We start from the raw sequence: 17,632 nt of genomic DNA on the forward strand, positions 1-17,632 counted from the left end.
GTGGCGCCCGAACAGGGACCCCCATCCTTGTTTTTCACCGGACAGCGAGATCGGAGAAGCACTGGTAGCAGCGACCAGGGAGCAGAAGATCGGCGGACGCTGCCGCGGCGCGCCTGATCCGTGCTTGAACCCAGGATAATTAAGAAGGGGTTCGCCGTCCGAAAGAAGGCTACCCAAGGGAAAAGGCTGCAAAAATAATTGACCGGATAATTAAGAAGGTCAACGTAGCGCGCAATGGAAATAGAGGTAGCATTCGAAATCTTAAAATGCTTTTTAGAAAAGCGGGGAGTAAGCCAATTAAAAGATCTGGCTGGGTTAATTGCGTTAGGGAAAGCGAAAGGGTTTTTTAAAGACCCTGAAAGTATGTTTGAAGTAGACGAGTGGCGTTCTTATGGAGATTGTTTGTGGGATCTAGTAATCGATGATGAAAAATCAGCAAAAAATTAATGAAATCTTGGAGAGATGTTATTCATTGCATGAAAAGATATAAAACTGAAAAGCGAATAGCACAGGCAACAAAGACAGTATAAAATCTACGATGCTCTAGAGGTTGATCCTAGAGACATTAAAAGAACTAAAGGCAGAACGCATCGCATGAAGAAGGGGCGATGGTCAGACTCCTGCTGCATATGCTCTCTAAGAGAGGACTGAAATATGATGAATATACACTTAGAAGGCTTCTAATTTGGTGCCAAAAAGGGTACCCCCCCGATGCGTCTGTGGCGTTTAAGGCAGAGACGTGGGAGGAGATAGGAAAAATGTTATAGGAACATATTGGGAATGGAGATAAAACCACCGCAGAGTTAGTGACGACATGGAAGTTGATGTTAAACACATTAAAAGCCTTAAAGGCAGAGAGAAAAGCTGCAGCTGATATGGAGGAGGCTGTTAAACCGTCTTCAACCAATCCCTTTTTAACTGAGTCAGAGGGTCCAGGACCTTCAGCAACTCCGACTGCACCTCCTGAGGTGCCAGATGCACCGAGTAAACTGGCTGCATAGATAAGTCAGAGAAACAGATCTACGATGATGTATGTGAGGGCAAGACGGGACAACGTTGCCCAGAACAATGTACTCAGTGTTCCCCTGTGTGCCCATGTGAAAGATCAATGGGGCGAGTCTCGAAAGGAGATGGGCAAGCAGCGGAGCTAGCAACAACATGGCAATTGCTATTGGAGACTGTTTTGAAGAGCCAGGGGCTAGCAGCAGACTCTGCAACAGCTTTTGAGTTACCTACCTGGGAGAAAGCAGGGAAATTGGTGTTTGAGGCAGCCTCTAAAGAGGATCATACGGCTGCGAAAGTGTTAACAACCTGGCGATTAGTCAGACTCTATAAAGACGATAAAATCAGAGCGGACGGCGGCAGCAGCTGCCGCTGCCACAGCCTTGGGAGAGAAGGGAGGCCGAGCTGGGGATGGTGAGAACGAGCAACCCCCGCCCGCCCCCCCCCACCCCCCCACCCCACCCCCCCCTGCTAACGCAACCAACGGAGGTGGCGAGTCCTCCTTGGCCCCCGCCTCCTGACCCGTGCCGCAACAGGAGGGGGCTGCCTGGGATGATCTTTCCCCCAAGTCAAGATACGACCCTGCCCAACATTGGCGAGGCATGAGACAAGAGACTTTGGCAGAGAGGGAGGGGACGGAGTGAAGCAGGTACCGACCAGGTCGGTACGGCCGGCAGTAAGACCTGAAGATCTTGTCACACGTCCCACGGACGCAGTCAACTCCGTCGTACCACCAGCTGATGCTTTCACTCTTTTGTATGCAGAATGATGGCTCGTTGACTGTCTCAGCGGCTCTCCCCGGACGGTCAAGAGCAGGAACTTCAATATGCCTTTACAAATATTTGTAAAACGGTGTTGTGGGTTTGTTCTATGTCGTTGTAATTATTGTCACAAATGTATCATTTCTTTTGCAGGGAATCGAAGAGTATATTTCAATTGCTTTTTTACCATTCCCTTAGCAGCTGAGGATGCGGAGAAGTTTGCCTTTACGGTACCATCGGTAAATAAAGGAGAGCTAGCAAAAAGTATCATTGGGTAGTGTTACCACAAGGAATGCAAAATTCACCTACGATGTGTCAGACATTTGTGGCATGGGCTCTAGAACCGGTGTGGAAAAAGTATCCAGATTTAATAATGTATCATTATATAGTTGATATATTAATAGCAGGGACACAATTGAATGCAGACCACATTTTACAGCACTTAGAGCACTATTTAGGAAAACGGGGTTTAAAAATAGCACCAAAAAAAAAAAAAAAAAAAAAAAAAAAAAAGGCAAAAGAAGGGACCATGGCAATATTTGAGCTGGATTATTACCAGGGCAAGCGGTCCACCCACAAAAAAATAAAGATTAAGGCGAAAATAGAAAATCTTTCTGATGTCCAAAAATTAATGGGGGATATACAGTGGGTTCGCAATATTTGCAGAATTACTAATGATGATCTAAGGCCATTGATGCCGCTCCTGGAGTCTTCGGTGGAGGCTCCAGAGCGACGTCAACTGAATGAGGATCAACACCAAGCTTTGCAGAAAATTTCTGAGAAGATAGCCAGGTCACAGGATGTAAACCCCACGTTAGCCATTTTTCAGAATGCTACCAATTGGTGTAATTATACAACGAGCAACATCTCACGCTCTACTATTGTCCCAATGAGACTCCCTAAAGGAATATTCTTGATTTGTGGTGATCGTGCATGGCAAGGTGTTCCCTCCCGTTTGAGAGGTGGTCCTTACACATTGGGGCACCTAACATTGTTAACTCCCAACACTTCTATGATATTGAACCTTACCCGACGGCATAGAATAAGATGACAGATTTGAAAATATCAGGAAGAGTGCAATGACCAACTGGATTTTTGGACTGCGGACAAAACCATACTAACCTCTTTCCTTGCCCCTGGGGTCGCTGCTGCCCAAGGCTTAACCACTTTAAATAAATTGGGATGTTGGCTAGCGAAACAAACCAATGCTACTTCTGCAACACTCACTGCTTTGTTAATGGAAACTGACTCAATAAGGCATGCGACATTGCAAAATAGGGCAGCTATCGACTTCCTACTTTTGGCCCAAGGGCACAGGTGTGAGGAGTTTGATGGCACGTGTTCTATGAATTTAACAGATACATCACAGTCGGTAACTCAACAATTACAAAAACTGAAGGACTTAACGGACAGGTTACAGACAAGTTCACTAAACCTCGAATCATAGCTGTCAAGTTTGGGCCTAAGTGGATGGTTACAAGACTTAATAAAAGGGGCAGTTGTTATAGTACTTGTTATCTTAATACTAATGCTTATTGTACCATGTTTATTGCATTGTCTACAAGGAATGGTTCAAAAGGTAGTAAAGAATGCTTGGCTAGCTAATAACTCAAACAAGTATCTTACACACCCAATGAATGAGCTTTGTTAGATAATCACGCTCAAAACAAAAAGGGGGAGAGGCTACCACATTACCCTAAGAACGTTTGAATAAAGCCTTATATGTGTTAAATTATTTGCGGAAGGAGAAAGGACCTTTTCAACTGCTAACCAGGGGACGAGGTTGACGGTGGTGGCTGTTTAAAACCATGGGTAAAACCATGGGTAACCCACTTTGCAGGTGCCTCGAAGTGGGTGAGGCCATGGGTGGGGCAGTCGCCATCGTCATCGTTGGACACATCATGACACTATCAGGTGTCATCGCAATCTGGATGCCACCTCAGTCAAAAGAAAATGTAGGGGTAAATCACACTGAAATTTGTGGTATCATGAGATGAACGTGGAAAGCTTTTGAGGCAAAGTGTTCTATAACTACAAATGCTTTGGTAAGATATAATATTGGTCTTCATAGCCTTATACAAGTACCTTTTTTCTATCACTAGGAGTAGTTTATATCACTAGAAGTAGTACAGCTAGAATTGTTTTGCTTTGTAATATTCTGCTATTGACTTAAGCATAAGTTGTTATGTGACTGCTGAGTTATGAAAAAATGCCGTGTGAACAAAGCCTACAAACCAATAGACGGGATGGCTGTGGCGCGTGCAGCACGTCTGGCCAGCGGGCGCATACGCCATAGGCTCCCTGTATTAAAAGGTGACAACTGAGGTGAGTTCTGACACTCGCTGGCCACGTGTGTCGAAACTCGTTCCTCTACAAATGTGTAATACCGGGATTTCCTGAAGGGCAGTGGGCTGGTGTACAGCAAGGCCACCGTTGCCTCCGTGGGGACGCCCACGTAAAGCTGGCACCTACCAACTGCTGGGCTGAGTTCGCGGCACAGGACAATACAAGAATGTACAGAGGGTCCATCTTCCTCACAGTCCTTGGGTTGCGAATGATCCATCAGGTTTTGTTTATACAAAAACAAAAAGGGGGAGATGTTGGGATCACTCTGCACGGCTCGACCTTAAGGAGAAGGAGCTGCAGCATTGAGAAGCTGGTAAACAGCTAGATATCTGCACGGCTCGGCCTTGAGAAGAGGGAGCTGTGGCACTGGGAAGCTGGTAAACAGCTGGGCATCTGCAGGGCTCGGCCTTGAGGAGAAGGAGCTGTGGTAAACTGCTAAGAAGCAGCACTGTATAAGAAAAACAGGATGGAACCCGGACCACGTAGCAGTAACCGCAAGTAGGAGGAGTATGATAATGTAATCTTTAGAGCTAAGCCAATGATTGTAAGACAAGTATGCATAAGGTAGAACTTAGTGTATAAATATGTGTAAGGTTTTGCAATAAAGTTGAAGCTTGCTTTATCACTCATATTGAGTCGACTGCATGCCTTCCCTCGCTCGTCGCAAGTTTCCACTAAGCTGAATTTGGGGAGTATCACAAAGAAAAAGACACAGAGACCAATTATAGAGTAGAAAGTTTCCTTGTCTATACCTAGATCAGCAAACTGTTATAAAACAGTCCGAAAAGGCTATCAAGCATATCAAAAAGTATTAAAAAAACTTTCGGTCTCTGTTTTTAGTCTATATGAATATGCCTGATATTTAGGCTTATTAACAATATAGGTTTCATGTATTTAATAAAAGCTGTATCAACTGACAATATAATGCATAAGACAGCGCTCCTGCAATGCCTTCAATTGATTTTCCTTGTTCTCTTGCCTTTTTTTTTTATTTTTACAGGCTCTTTTTTATGGCTTTGGACATTTTTCTTAGAGGCCTTTGTGCCACTGAGGTACCAGTTGTGGTTCTTTCTGAATTGCCTTCTGAAGGATTGTGTGAGGGGTGTTTGAATCAGGTCATAGATCTAGTCACTCATCTTCCCTTTTACAGATCCAGCCACTGAAAACCACCACTCTCAGCCCTATGACCTACTGATAGTGTTTCACTTGCACATGATTAGATGATGGAGTGTCATTATCTGATGAGTACAAAGAACTGTTGCAAACATTGTTACCATTCTATTTAAGCTTCTCATTACTGTTATTGAACTATACTTCACAAGGATCTTGTCATATAGAGAAAATATTATTATCCCCACTTTCAAGATGAGAAATTGCTGTATAAAGAGGCAGTATATCTTGCCTCAGGTCACACATGTAGTTTGTGGTAAACACAGAAATTTAATTCAGAGTCTGAGTGCAGATCTAGCGTGATGGGTTGACCTTGGCTGTCTGCCATCTCTCTCTCCCCCAGTCATTTTCTCACTTCCCCTCCTCAACAGAACAGAGGGGAAAAAGTAAGATGGACAAGCTCGTGGGTTGAGATAATGGCAGTTTAATAAGAAAAGCAAAGGCTGTGTGCGGAAGCAAAGAAAAATAAGAGGAAATTGATTCTCTACTTCCCATCAGCAGGCGATGTCCAGCCACTTCCTGGGAAGCAGGGCCTCAGTACATGTAGCACCTTAACCAGGAATGTCCCCCCTACCCTGCCTTCTCTCAGCTTTTATTGCTGAGAATGACATCATATGGTATGGAATATCTTTGGTCAGTTGGGGTCAGCTGTCCCAGCTGTGTCCCCTTCCAACCTCTTGCCCACCCCCAGCCTACTGGCCTTTGGGGGTAGGGGTGGTGGAGAGAAAGCCTTCAGGTAGCCAAAACATTGGTGCATTATTGACACTGTTCTAGCCACAAATGCAAAGCACAGCACTATATGGGCTGCTATGAAGAAAGTTAACTCCATCCCAGCCAGACCCAGTACATCCAGTCAGTCTAACCACAAGCTTGTTTTCTTTATTAAGCACTCTTTCTCAGGATTTCACTCCTAAAAAATGTTTGGGAGAAGGAGCAAAGCATTATTGAAGAAAACATGCCAACAGAAATTCTATTGAGGAACAGCTCATGCAGAAAACTATGTAGTTAAATGGAAGTCTTGTGAGTAGGCATATTTACACAGAAAACTTTCTGCAGAAACATCATCCTGTTTTGTTAAGTGTATAGACCAAGAAGGTGGACAAGCATGCAATACGTCACTTCAATATTGTGCATCTAAAACATGTGACATAAGTAAGAACTTCCAGCTCTTATTGGTCAAATTTCATGCAGGAGCATGTGAATCATAGGAACATCACAGGAATCTTAGGCCAAACCTGCTGCCACATTAATGATTCCCATGAAGCACTGTCCACATGTATTGGGTTTACGTGGCAAGGTTTTGGTAGGAGGGGGGCTGCAGGGATGACTTCTGTGAGAAGATGCCAGAAGCTTCTCTCATGTCCAGTAGAACCAGTGCCAGCGGGCTCCAAATGAACCCACTGCTGGCCAAAGCTGAGTCAATCAGCGACGGTGGTAGTACCTCTGTAATAAGATATTTAAGAAGGGGAAAAAACTGCTGTGCAACAGCAGCTGGAAGAGAGGAGTGAGAATATGTGAAAACAACTCTGCAGACACCAAGGTCAGTAAAGAAGGAGGAGGAGGAGGTGCTCCAGGCACCGCAGCAGAGATTCCCCTGCAGCCTGTGGTGAAGACCATGGTGGGGCAGACCGTCCCCTGCAGCATATGGAGCTCCATGGTGGAGCAGATATCCACCTGCAGCCCGTGGAGGACCCCACACCAGAGTAGGTGGATGCCCGAAGGAGGCTGTGACCCTGTGGGAAGCCCACACCGGAGCAGGTTTGCTGGCAGGACTTCTGACCCTGTGGGAGACCCACGCTTGAGCAGTCTGTTCCTGGACTGCACCCTGTGGAAAGGACCCGTGCTGGAGCAGTTTGTGAAGAACTGCAGTCTGTGGGAAGGACCTACGTTGGAGAAGTTCATGGAGGACTGTCTCCCATGGGAGGGACCCCACACTGGAGCAGGGGAAGAGTGTGAGGAGGAATGAGTAGAAGGAGAAAAAGCATTATGAACTAACCACAACCCCTATTCCCCCTGTGCCACTTGGGTGGAGAAGGCAGAGAAATCAGGAGTGAAGTTGAGCCTGTGTCGTGGTTTAACCCCAGCCAGCAACTAAGCACCATGCAGCTGCTCGCTCACTCCCCCACGGTGGGATGGGGGAGAGAATCGGAAGAGTAAAAGTGAGAAAACTCATGGTTTCAGATAAAGACAGTTTAATAGGTAAAGCAAAAGCTGTGTATGCAAGCAGAGCAAAACAAGGAATTAATTCACTGCTTCCCATCGTCAGGCAGGTGTTCAGCCATCTCCAGGAAAGCAGGGCTCCATCACACATAATTGTTTCTTGGGAAGACAGACACCATAACCCTGCACGTCCCCCCTCCACCCCCTTCTTCTTCCCCCCAGCTTTATATACCGAGCATGACGTCATGGTATGGAATATCTCTTTGGCCAGCCTGGGTCAGCTGTCCCAGCTGTGTCCCCTCCCAGCTTCCTGTGCACCTCCAGCCTTCTCGCTGGCAGGCCAGCATGAAAAGCTGGACAGCGCTTGACTGCTTAGCAACAACCCAAAACATGAGTATGTTATCAACATTTTCTCATCCCAGATCCAAAACATAGCCTCACACTAGCTTCTATGAAGAAAATTAACCCTATCCCAGCTGAAACCAGGACAGCCTGGGAGGGAGGGGTGGAGGGAAAGTGTTTTAAGATTTGGTTTTATCTCTCATTATCCTACTCTGATTTTATTTGCAATAAATTAAATTAATTTCCCTGAGGTGAGTCTGTTTTGCCCATGACAGTAATTGCTGAGAGATCTCCTTGTCCTTATCTTGACCCACAAGCCTTTCTTTATATTTTTTCTCCCCTGTCCAGCTGAGGAGGGGGAGTGATAGAGCAGCTTGGTGGGCACCTGGCATCCAGCCAAGGTTAACCCACCACACCATATTAGGCGTATCACTGTATTTTCTTAAAGAGTTGTGACATTTTTATCATACCCCGTCATGATACATGGTTTGAGCTGCTCCCCACAGAAATTCCTCTCACAGAACAAGGATATGTCAAGTGTGTGCATACACAGCTATACGTGTTAGGTGGCTCTGGTGCAACTTTATAGTTTTGGACATCTCCCTTGTCCTGTATCTCAGCAGACACTTGAAGAGGAAATTCAAATTGTAACTGCTTCGCAATGGTAATTTGTGACCCAGGAAGGATCTGGCCTAGCAGGCAAGAAGGCCTAACTGCAGAAATGGTTAAACTGGCTAGAAGCAGGAATGCCAGAGGTAGAACAATTCCATATAAGGGATCATAAATTCCCTTGCTGGTATGATAAAATAAGAAATGCCACAATATTGACTACTAATGATATTGATGCTGGTACAAGTGTATATAAGGAATCGTCTCATGCGCATCTCTGCATATCTACAGACTCCCTGTAGAACCACTTATAGTGGTAGGGCTCTGTACAATGCATTGTTCATTAAATGTCTTTATACCTAAGCATGAACATGTGTTTAATTCACCTCAGGGGTGCAATAAAAATTTCCCAACACACTAGAGTGCCAAAAGTCACAGTGAGTAGCCCCAGTAGCATAAACCCGTAAGAAGCCAACCTCTCCAAACCATGTCCAGGAGCACAGTCAGGAGATTCACCTACATTGTAAAAGAATGTGCCAAATAGTTGTCAAAAAACAGTCATGAGCCAGGCTGCTTTTGGCAGGAATGGTGCATATTTAGCTGCTACAGTTACTAACAAAGTACTAACGATGTGTGTGAGCGCAAACTGTGAATAGAACCAGCCATGCTTGTAATAAAATCAATGAAACCATCAGTAGATTGCACTGAGTTGGACAAAAATGCTCTGACCAACAGTGTGTACTCTGCTTTATTACAGTTAGCTCCTCAAGAGCACAGTCATGTTGCAAAAAACCTCGTGGATTGAGATAAACACGGTTTAATAGGACAGAAAGAAAGAAGGAAACAATAATGATAATACCAACAAAGGAATGTACAAGAACAAGTGATGCCCAATACAGTAATTGCTCACCACCCAGTGAACGACAGCCCATCCCCGAGCAGCGATTTCTGCCTCCCGGCCAACTCCAGTTTATGTACTGGGCATGACGTCGTGTGGTAGGGAAAATCTCTTTGGCCAGTCTGGGTCAGCTGTCCCGGCTGTGTCCCCTCCCAGCTTCCCGTGCACCCCTAGCCTGCTCGCTGGCAGGCCAGCACAAGAAGCTGGACTGTCCTTGACTGCTCAGCAACAACCCAAAACATCAGCACATTATCAACAGTTTCTCATCCCAAATCCAAAACACAGTCTCACACTAGCTTCTGTGAAGAAAACCAGCTCTATCCTGGCTGAAACCAGGACAGTATCCACCCCTTATTCCATACCATTTACATCATGCCCGGGTCCTATACTTTTCAATACATTCCAATTATTCATTATTACTCTTCCTGTCTTTTAATATATACACACAGATATCACTTTCTTAGTCCATGGGCCATCACTTTAAAATGCCTGTGGAGTTCAGTCAGTCCATGACTCTGGGCTTCATCCATCATAGCAGTCTCTCAGGGCAGGGGAGATGGTATGTGGTGTTGGATTGTCATCTGGCACGGTCCATGTCCATGATCTGCAGGTCGAAGATGTCGGTCTCGAGGGAATTGTTGGGCGCAAGCTGCTGAAACCAGTTCTGGTTCCATCACTGCTGCATGTTGCTTGGTTTCAGTGAAGCTCATTCTTCATCAGTCTGGGAGATTCTTACTGTAATACCATTGATATGGTAGATAGCAGCCATAGTAGTAATGTCATACTGAACAATTAACATAATACAATTCAAATCATTGACTATTTTCACCCAAAATCAAGTCTCCTTGAGGTACACATCGGACTTCCCCATCCTTCCGCATTACCCACCAAGTGCACCCAGGTCCCTGGGCAAAGGCAATCCCACGAACGGGTTTGCCTTTGCCTGAGGCAGGAGTAACCCAGACTAACGTCCCCAGCATATTTCTCACATACACCACAGGGACTTTATCCCCTTCTACAGTATGTAAAAGTTTTGATTGGGCAGGGCCAGCTCTATTAGTAGATCCCCTAGTGTTGACTAACCAGGTGGCTTTGGCTAAATGTTTATCCCAATGTTTGAATGTCCCGTCACCCATTGCTCTCAGTGTAGTCTTTAACAGTCCGTTGTATCGTTCAATTTTCCCGGAAGCTGGTGCATGATAGGGGATGTGATACACCCACTCAATGCTGTGCTCTTTGGCCCAGGTGTCTATGAGGTTGTTTCGGAAATGAGTCCCATTGTCTGACTCAATTCTTTCGGGGGTGCCATGTCGCCATAAGACTTGCTTTTTAAGGCCCAGGATAGTGTTCCGGGCGGTGGCATGGGGCACAGGGTATGTTTCCAGCCATCCGGTGGTTGCTTCCACCATGGTAAGCACATAGCGCTTGCCTTGGCGAGTTTGTGGAAGTGTGATATAGTCAATCTGCCAGGCCTCCCCATATTTATATTTCAACCATCGTCCTCCATACCAGAGGGGCTTTAACCGTTTGGCTTGTTTGATTGCAGCACACGTCTCACATTCATGGATAACCTGTGCAATAGCATCCATGGTCAGGTCCACCCCTCGATCCCGAGCCTATCTGTATGTTGCATCTCTTCCCTGATGGCCTGAGGTGTCATGGGCCCACCGAGCTATAAATAATTCACCCTTATGTTGCCAGTCCAGATCCACCTGAGCCACTTCTATCTTAGCAGCCTGATCCACCTGATGGTTGTTTTGATGTTCTTCGGTGGCCCGACTCTTGGGTACGTGAGCATCTACGTGGCGTACTTTTATGACTAGATTCTCTAGTCGGGCAGCAATATCTTGCCACAATTCAGCAGCCCAGATGGGCTTGCCTCTGCGTTGCCAGTTGCTCTGCTTCCATTGCTGTAGCCACCCCCATAGAGCATTTGCTACCATCCATGAGTCAGTATAAAGATAGAGTATTGGCCATTTTTCTCGTTCAGCAATGTCTAAAGCCAGCTGGATGGCTTTCACCTCTGCAAACTGACTTGATTCACCTTGTCCTTCAGCAGCTTCTGCGACTCGTCGTATAGGGCTCCATACAGCAGCTTTCCACCTTCGATGTTTGCCTACAATATGACAGGACCCATCAGTAAACAGGGCATATTGCCTTTCGTTCTCTGGCAGTTCATTATATGGTGGAGCCTCTTCAGCACGCGCCACCTCCTCTTCCGGTGATATTCCAAAATCTTTGCCTTCTGGCCAGTCCATGATCACTTCCAAGATTCCCGGGCGATTAAGGTTTCCTATTTGAGCCTGCTGTGTAATAAGCGCGACCCACTTACTCCACGTAGCATCAGTCGCATGATGTGTAGAGGGGACCCTCCCTTTGAACATCCAGCCCAGCACCGGCAGTCGGGGTGCCAGGAGGAGCTGTGCTTCAGTACCAACCACTTCTGAGGCAGCTCGAACTCCTTCATATGCTAACAATATCTCTTTTTCAGTTGGAGTATAGCGGGACTCAGATCCCCTATATCCTCGACTCCAAAACCCTAGAGGTCGACCTCGAGTCTCTCCTGGTGCCTTCTGCCAGAGACTCCGGGTTGGGCCATTCTCCCCGGCTGCCGTGTAGAGCACATTTTTAACATCTTGTCCTGCCCGGACTGGCCCGAGGGCTACGGCATGAACTATCTCCTGTTTGATTTGTTCGAAGGCTTGTCGTTGCTCAGGGCCCCATTTAAAATCGTTCTTCTTCCGGGTCACTTGATAAAGAGGGCTTACAATCAGACTGTAATTTGGAATATGCATTCTCCAGAAATCCACAACGCCCAGAAATGCTTGTGTTTCTTTTTTGCTAGTTGGTGGAGACATAGCTGTTATTTTGTTGATCACATCCGTTGGGATCTGTCGACGTCCATCTTGCCATTTTATTCCTAAAAACTGGATCTCTTGTGCAGGTCCCTTGACTTTACTTTGTTTTATAGCAAAACCAGCTTTCAGAAGGACTTGAATTATTTTCTTCCCTTTCTCAAAAACTTCTTCTGCTGTGTTGCCCCATTCGATGATGTCGTCAATGTATTGCAGATGCTCTGGAGCTTCACCCTGTTCCAGTGCAGTTTGTATCAGCCCATGGCAAATGGTAGGGCTGTGTTTCCACCCCTGGGGAAGTCGATTCCAGGTGTATTGGACACCTCTCCAAGTGAAAGCAAACTGTGGCCTGCACTCCGCCGCCAAAGGGATTGAGAAAAACGCGTTAGCAATATCAATGGTGGCGTACCACTTGGCTGCCTTTGACTCCAGTTCATATTGAAGTTCTAGCATGTCCGGCACAGCAGCGCTCAGTGGTGGCGTGACTTCATTCAGGCCACGATAGTCTACTGTCAGTCTCCACTCTCCATTAGACTTTCGCACTGGCCATATGGGGCTGTTGAAGGGTGAGTGAGTCTTGCTGATCACTCCTTGGCTCTCCAGCCGACGAATCAGCTCATGGATGGGGATCAGGGAGTCTCTGTTGGTGCGATATTGCCGCCGGTGCACTGTTGTGGTAGCAATCGGCACCTGTTGTTCTTCGACCCTGAGCAACCCCACCACAGAAGGGTCCTCTGAGAGACCAGGCAAGGTGGACAGCTGTTTAATTTCTTCCGTCTCCAAGGCAGCTATACCAAAAGCCCACCGGTACCCTTTTGGGTCCTTGAAATACCCTCTGCTGAGGTAGTCCATGCCCAGGATGCACGGAGCCTCTGGGCCAGTCACAATGGGGTGCTTCTGCCACTCATTCCCAGTTAGGCTCACTTTGGCCTCCAGCACAGTCAGCTGTTGGGATCCCCCTGTCACTCCAGAAATACAGATGGGTTCTGCCCCTATATGGCTTGATGGCATCAGGGTACATTGTGCACCGGTGTCCACTAAAGCCTTATATTCCTGTGGGTCTGATGTGCCAGGCCATCTAATCCACACAGTCCAATAAACTCGGTTGTCCTTCTCCTCCGCCTGGCTGGAGGCAGGGCCCCTCTAGTCCTGGTCATAGTACTCGTTACCCACTTCTTGTAAATTGGAATCAGGAGTCCCTTCAAGAAGATCAGAGGTGAGATCAGCTCTTCTATTCTTTCTGGGAAGCTGCCCACTGGAAAGTGGAGCAACGATTTTTCTGGAGGAACCTGAACCCCCTTTTGTAATTGTCTTTCCTTGCAGCTCGCGTACTCGTGCCTCTAGGGTCGAGGTAGGTTTTCCATCCCACCTCCTCATGTCCTCTCCGTAGTCACGCAATTGAAACCACAGGGTGGCTCGCGGTGTGTATCCTCTATATCCTCTCTCTTGAACAGAAGAGCACTTACTCCTAATGGCTGAGACGCTGGTCCGTATGGGTGGAGGGTAGGGCATATCCTCTTTGAATTGCCGGAACTCCCGGGACAGTTTCTCTATAGCAGAGACGCAGGCCCGTAGGGAGGAAGAGAGACTTTCTTCGTATTGCCGGAGTTGGCCAGCCAATTCATCCACCGTTGGTCTCTCTCCGTCTTTCCAGGCCATTACTGCTAATGAGTTGGCATATGATGATGGTGAACTCCGTACAAACTTCCGCCACATAGGTCGCGTGCAATTGACTTCATCTGGATCTTTGGATGATTGTCCATTGTCCAAGTCACCATAAATCACTTCCAGCACAGCTAGCTCCCTCAGGTACTGGATACCTTTCTCCATGGTGGTCCACTTGCCTGGGTGACATAGAACATCTTCCTTGAAGGGATACCTTTCCTTCACACCCGACAGGAGTCGTCTCCAGAGGCTGAGGACTCGTGCACCTTTTCCAATTGCTTTGTCAATGCCCCCTTCCCTAGAAAGGGATCCCAGCTGCTTGGCTTCCCTACCCTCTAATTCCAGGCTACTGGCCCCATTATCCCAGCATCGGAGCAGCCAGGTGACAATGTGCTCACCTGGACGACGGCTGAAATCCTTTCGCATATCTCGCAATTCACTCAGGGATAGAGATCGGGTAGTTACCGTCTCTTTTATGAGTTCTTCCTCTTCCTCCTCTTCAAGCGATGACTCGCTCTCTTCCCTCTTCCGTGCTTGTGATGGCCCTGCATCAGAGCACTCTGCCTCCTCACTCTCTTCCTCTGGCTCCTTCTTAGCAGAATCTTCCTCCTCCCTTACTAAACGAGCTGACTTCCGCTTCCAAGATTTCTTCTTTTGTACAGGGGCAACTGATACAGGGATGGGCTGGTCCTCTGGTTCAGCTGCAACAGTCTGAGTAGCTACAGTGCCTGTTGCAGGGGTTGGAGTAGTGGCAGTGCCCGCCGTGGGGGTTGGAGTAGTCACAGTGCCTGCCACATTGCCATCAGGTCCAGAGAGCCTCTCTCCCCTTTGCATAGTGTTAAATAGAGCTCGGTAGGCATGGGCCAGGCCCCAGCACATTGCAATGATTTGTGTCTCCTTGGAACTGCCAGGCCGACAGCATACTTCTTCCAAATATTCTGCTAGTTTATCAGGATTCTGCACTTGTTCGGGAGAGAAGTTCCAAAACACCGGAGGTGCCCACCGCCCCAGGCATTTGCCCATGCTGTTCCACACACCCTGCCATTCATAACTATCCAGCCTTGGGGCAGATCTCCGGGTGATATTCTTAAATTGCTTGCCAACCTTAGACAAAACCGAAACAATGTTCCCCAGAAGTAGCAATAGAGGTATTTTAACTACCCAAGGGTGTTCAAAATACTGAAAAATTAATGTGATGAAGGAGGAAATGTTATGATAGAGGGTAGCAAAGGTACCATTCTGCATTTCCTCCATAAAAAGCCTTTCAGAGGCAGAAGTATAATTGCTAATCGTCTCCACAAGACAGTAGCCAAAATACAGTAACGGCTTTAGTACAGAGCTCAGATGATACCACATTAAGCTCAAGGTCAGTGCTCTAAAAACAAAATTCACAGGCGAGACATTACTAATCATCATAAACCGTGTTTATCTCAACCCACGAGGTTTTTCCTAATTCTCTCCCCCGTCCCACTGTGGGAGGGAGAGTGAGCGAGCGGCTGCGTGGTGCTTAGTTGCCGGCTGGGGCTAAACCACGACAGTCCTTTTTTGGCGCCCAACGTGGGGCCCGAGGCTTGAGATAATAACGGTTGCAGGTCACAATATCAGTTTGATTTGCATCATGCTCTCGCCTTTGCTGTACATGTTAAGGATCGGTGTTGGTTTCTGCGGGCTGCTGTACTCTGCAATGATTAGTAATGTCTCGCCTGTGAATTTTGTTTTTAGAGCACTGACCTTGAGCTTAATGTGGTATCATCTGAGCTCTGTACTAAAGCCGTTACTGTATTTTGGCTACAGTCTTGTGGAGACGATTAGCAATTATACTTCTGCCTCTGAAAGGTTTTTTATGGAGGAAATGCAGAATGGTACCTTTGATACCCTCTATCATAACATTTCCTCCTTCATCACAATAATTTTTCAGTATTTTGAACACCCTTGGCTGGTTAAAATACCTCTATTGCTACTTCTGGGGAACATGGTTTCAGTTTTGTCTAAGGTTGGCAAGCAATTTAAGAATATCACCCGGAGATCTGCCCCAAGGCTGGATAGTTATGAATGGCAGGGTGTGTGGAACAGCATGGGCAAATGCCTGGGGCGGTGGGCACCTCCGGTGTTTTGGAGCTTCACTCCCGAACAAGTGCAGAATCCTGATAAACTAGCAGAATATCTGGAAGAAGTATGCTGTCAGCCTGGCAGCTCCAAGGAGACACAAATCATTGCCATGTGCTGGGGCCTGGCCCATGCCTACCGAACCCTATTTAACACTATGCAAACGGGAGAGGGGCTCTCTGGGTCTGATGGCAATGTGGCAGGCACTGTGACTACTCCAACCCCTGTGGCAGGCACTGTCACTACTCCAACCCCCACGGCGGGCACTGCCACTACTCCAACCCCCGCGGCGGGCACTGTAGCTACTCAGACTGTTGCAGCTGAACCAGAGGACCAGCCCATCCCGGTATCAGTTGCCCCTGTACAAAAGAAGAAATCTTGGAAGCGGAAGTCAGCTCGTTTAGTAAGGGAGGAGGAAGATCCTGCTAAGAAGGAGCCAGAGGAAGAGAGTGAGGAGGCAGAGTGCTCTGAAGCAGGGCCATCACAAGCACGGAAGAGGGAAGAGAGCGAGTCATCGCTTGAAGAGGAGGAAGAGGAAGAACTTATAAAGGAGACGGTAACTACCCGATCTCTATCCCTGAGTGAATTGCGAGATATGCGAAAGGATTTCAGCCGTCGTCCAGGTGAGCACATTGTCACCTGGCTGCTCCGATGCTGGGATAATGGGGCCAGTAGCCTGGAATTAGAGGGTAGGGAAGCCAAGCAGCTGGGATCCCTTTCTAGGGAAGGGGGCATTGACAAAGCAATTGGAAAAGGTGCACAAGTCCTCAGCCTCTGGAGACGACTCCTGTCGGGTGTGAAGGAAAGGTATCCCTTCAAGGAAGATGTTCTATGTCACCCAGGCAAGTGGACCACCATGGAGAAAGGTATCCAGTACCTGAGGGAGCTAGCGGTGCTGGAAGTGATTTATGGTGACTTGGACAATGGACAATCATCCAAAGATCCAGATGAAGTCAATTGCACGCAACCTATGTGGCGGAAGTTTGTACGGAGTGCACCATCATCATATGCCAACTCATTAGCAGTAATGGCCTGGAAGGACGGAGAGAGACCAACGGTGGATGAATTGGCTGGCCAACTCCGGCAATACGAAGAAAGTCTCTCTTCCTCCCTACGGGCCTGCGTCTCTGCTATAGAGAAACTGTCCCGAGAGTTCCGGCAATTCAAAGAGGATATGCCCTACCCTCCACCCATACGGACCAGTGTCTCAGCCATTAGGAGTAAGCGCTCTTCTGTTCAAGAGAGAAGATATAGAGGATACACACCACGAGCCACCCTGTGGTTGCAATTGCGTGACTACGGAGAGGACATGAGGAGGTGGGATGGAAAACCTACCTCGACCCTAGAGGCACGAGTACGCGAGCTGCAAGGAAAAACAATTACAAAAGGGGGTTCAGGTTCCTCGAGGAAAATCGGCGCTCCACTTTCCAGTGGGCAGCTTCCCAGAAAGAATAGAAGAGCTGATCTCACCTCTGATCCTCTTGAAGGGACTTCTGATTCCTATTTACAAGAAGTGGGTAACGAGTACTATGAGCAGGATTAGAGGGGCCCTGCCTCCAGCCAGGCGGAGGAGAGGGACAACCGAGTTTATTGGACTGTGTGGATTAGATGGCCTGGCACATCAGACCCACAGGAATATAAGGCTTTAGTGGACACCGGTGCACAATGTACCCTGATGCCATCAAGCCATATAGGGGCAGAACCCATCTGTATTTCTG

The sequence above is a fragment of the Phaethon aethereus genome (assembly GCF_964289735.1).
Source record: "Phaethon aethereus genome assembly, chromosome: W".
In the NCBI taxonomy this organism is placed as follows: Eukaryota; Metazoa; Chordata; class Aves; order Phaethontiformes; family Phaethontidae; genus Phaethon; species Phaethon aethereus.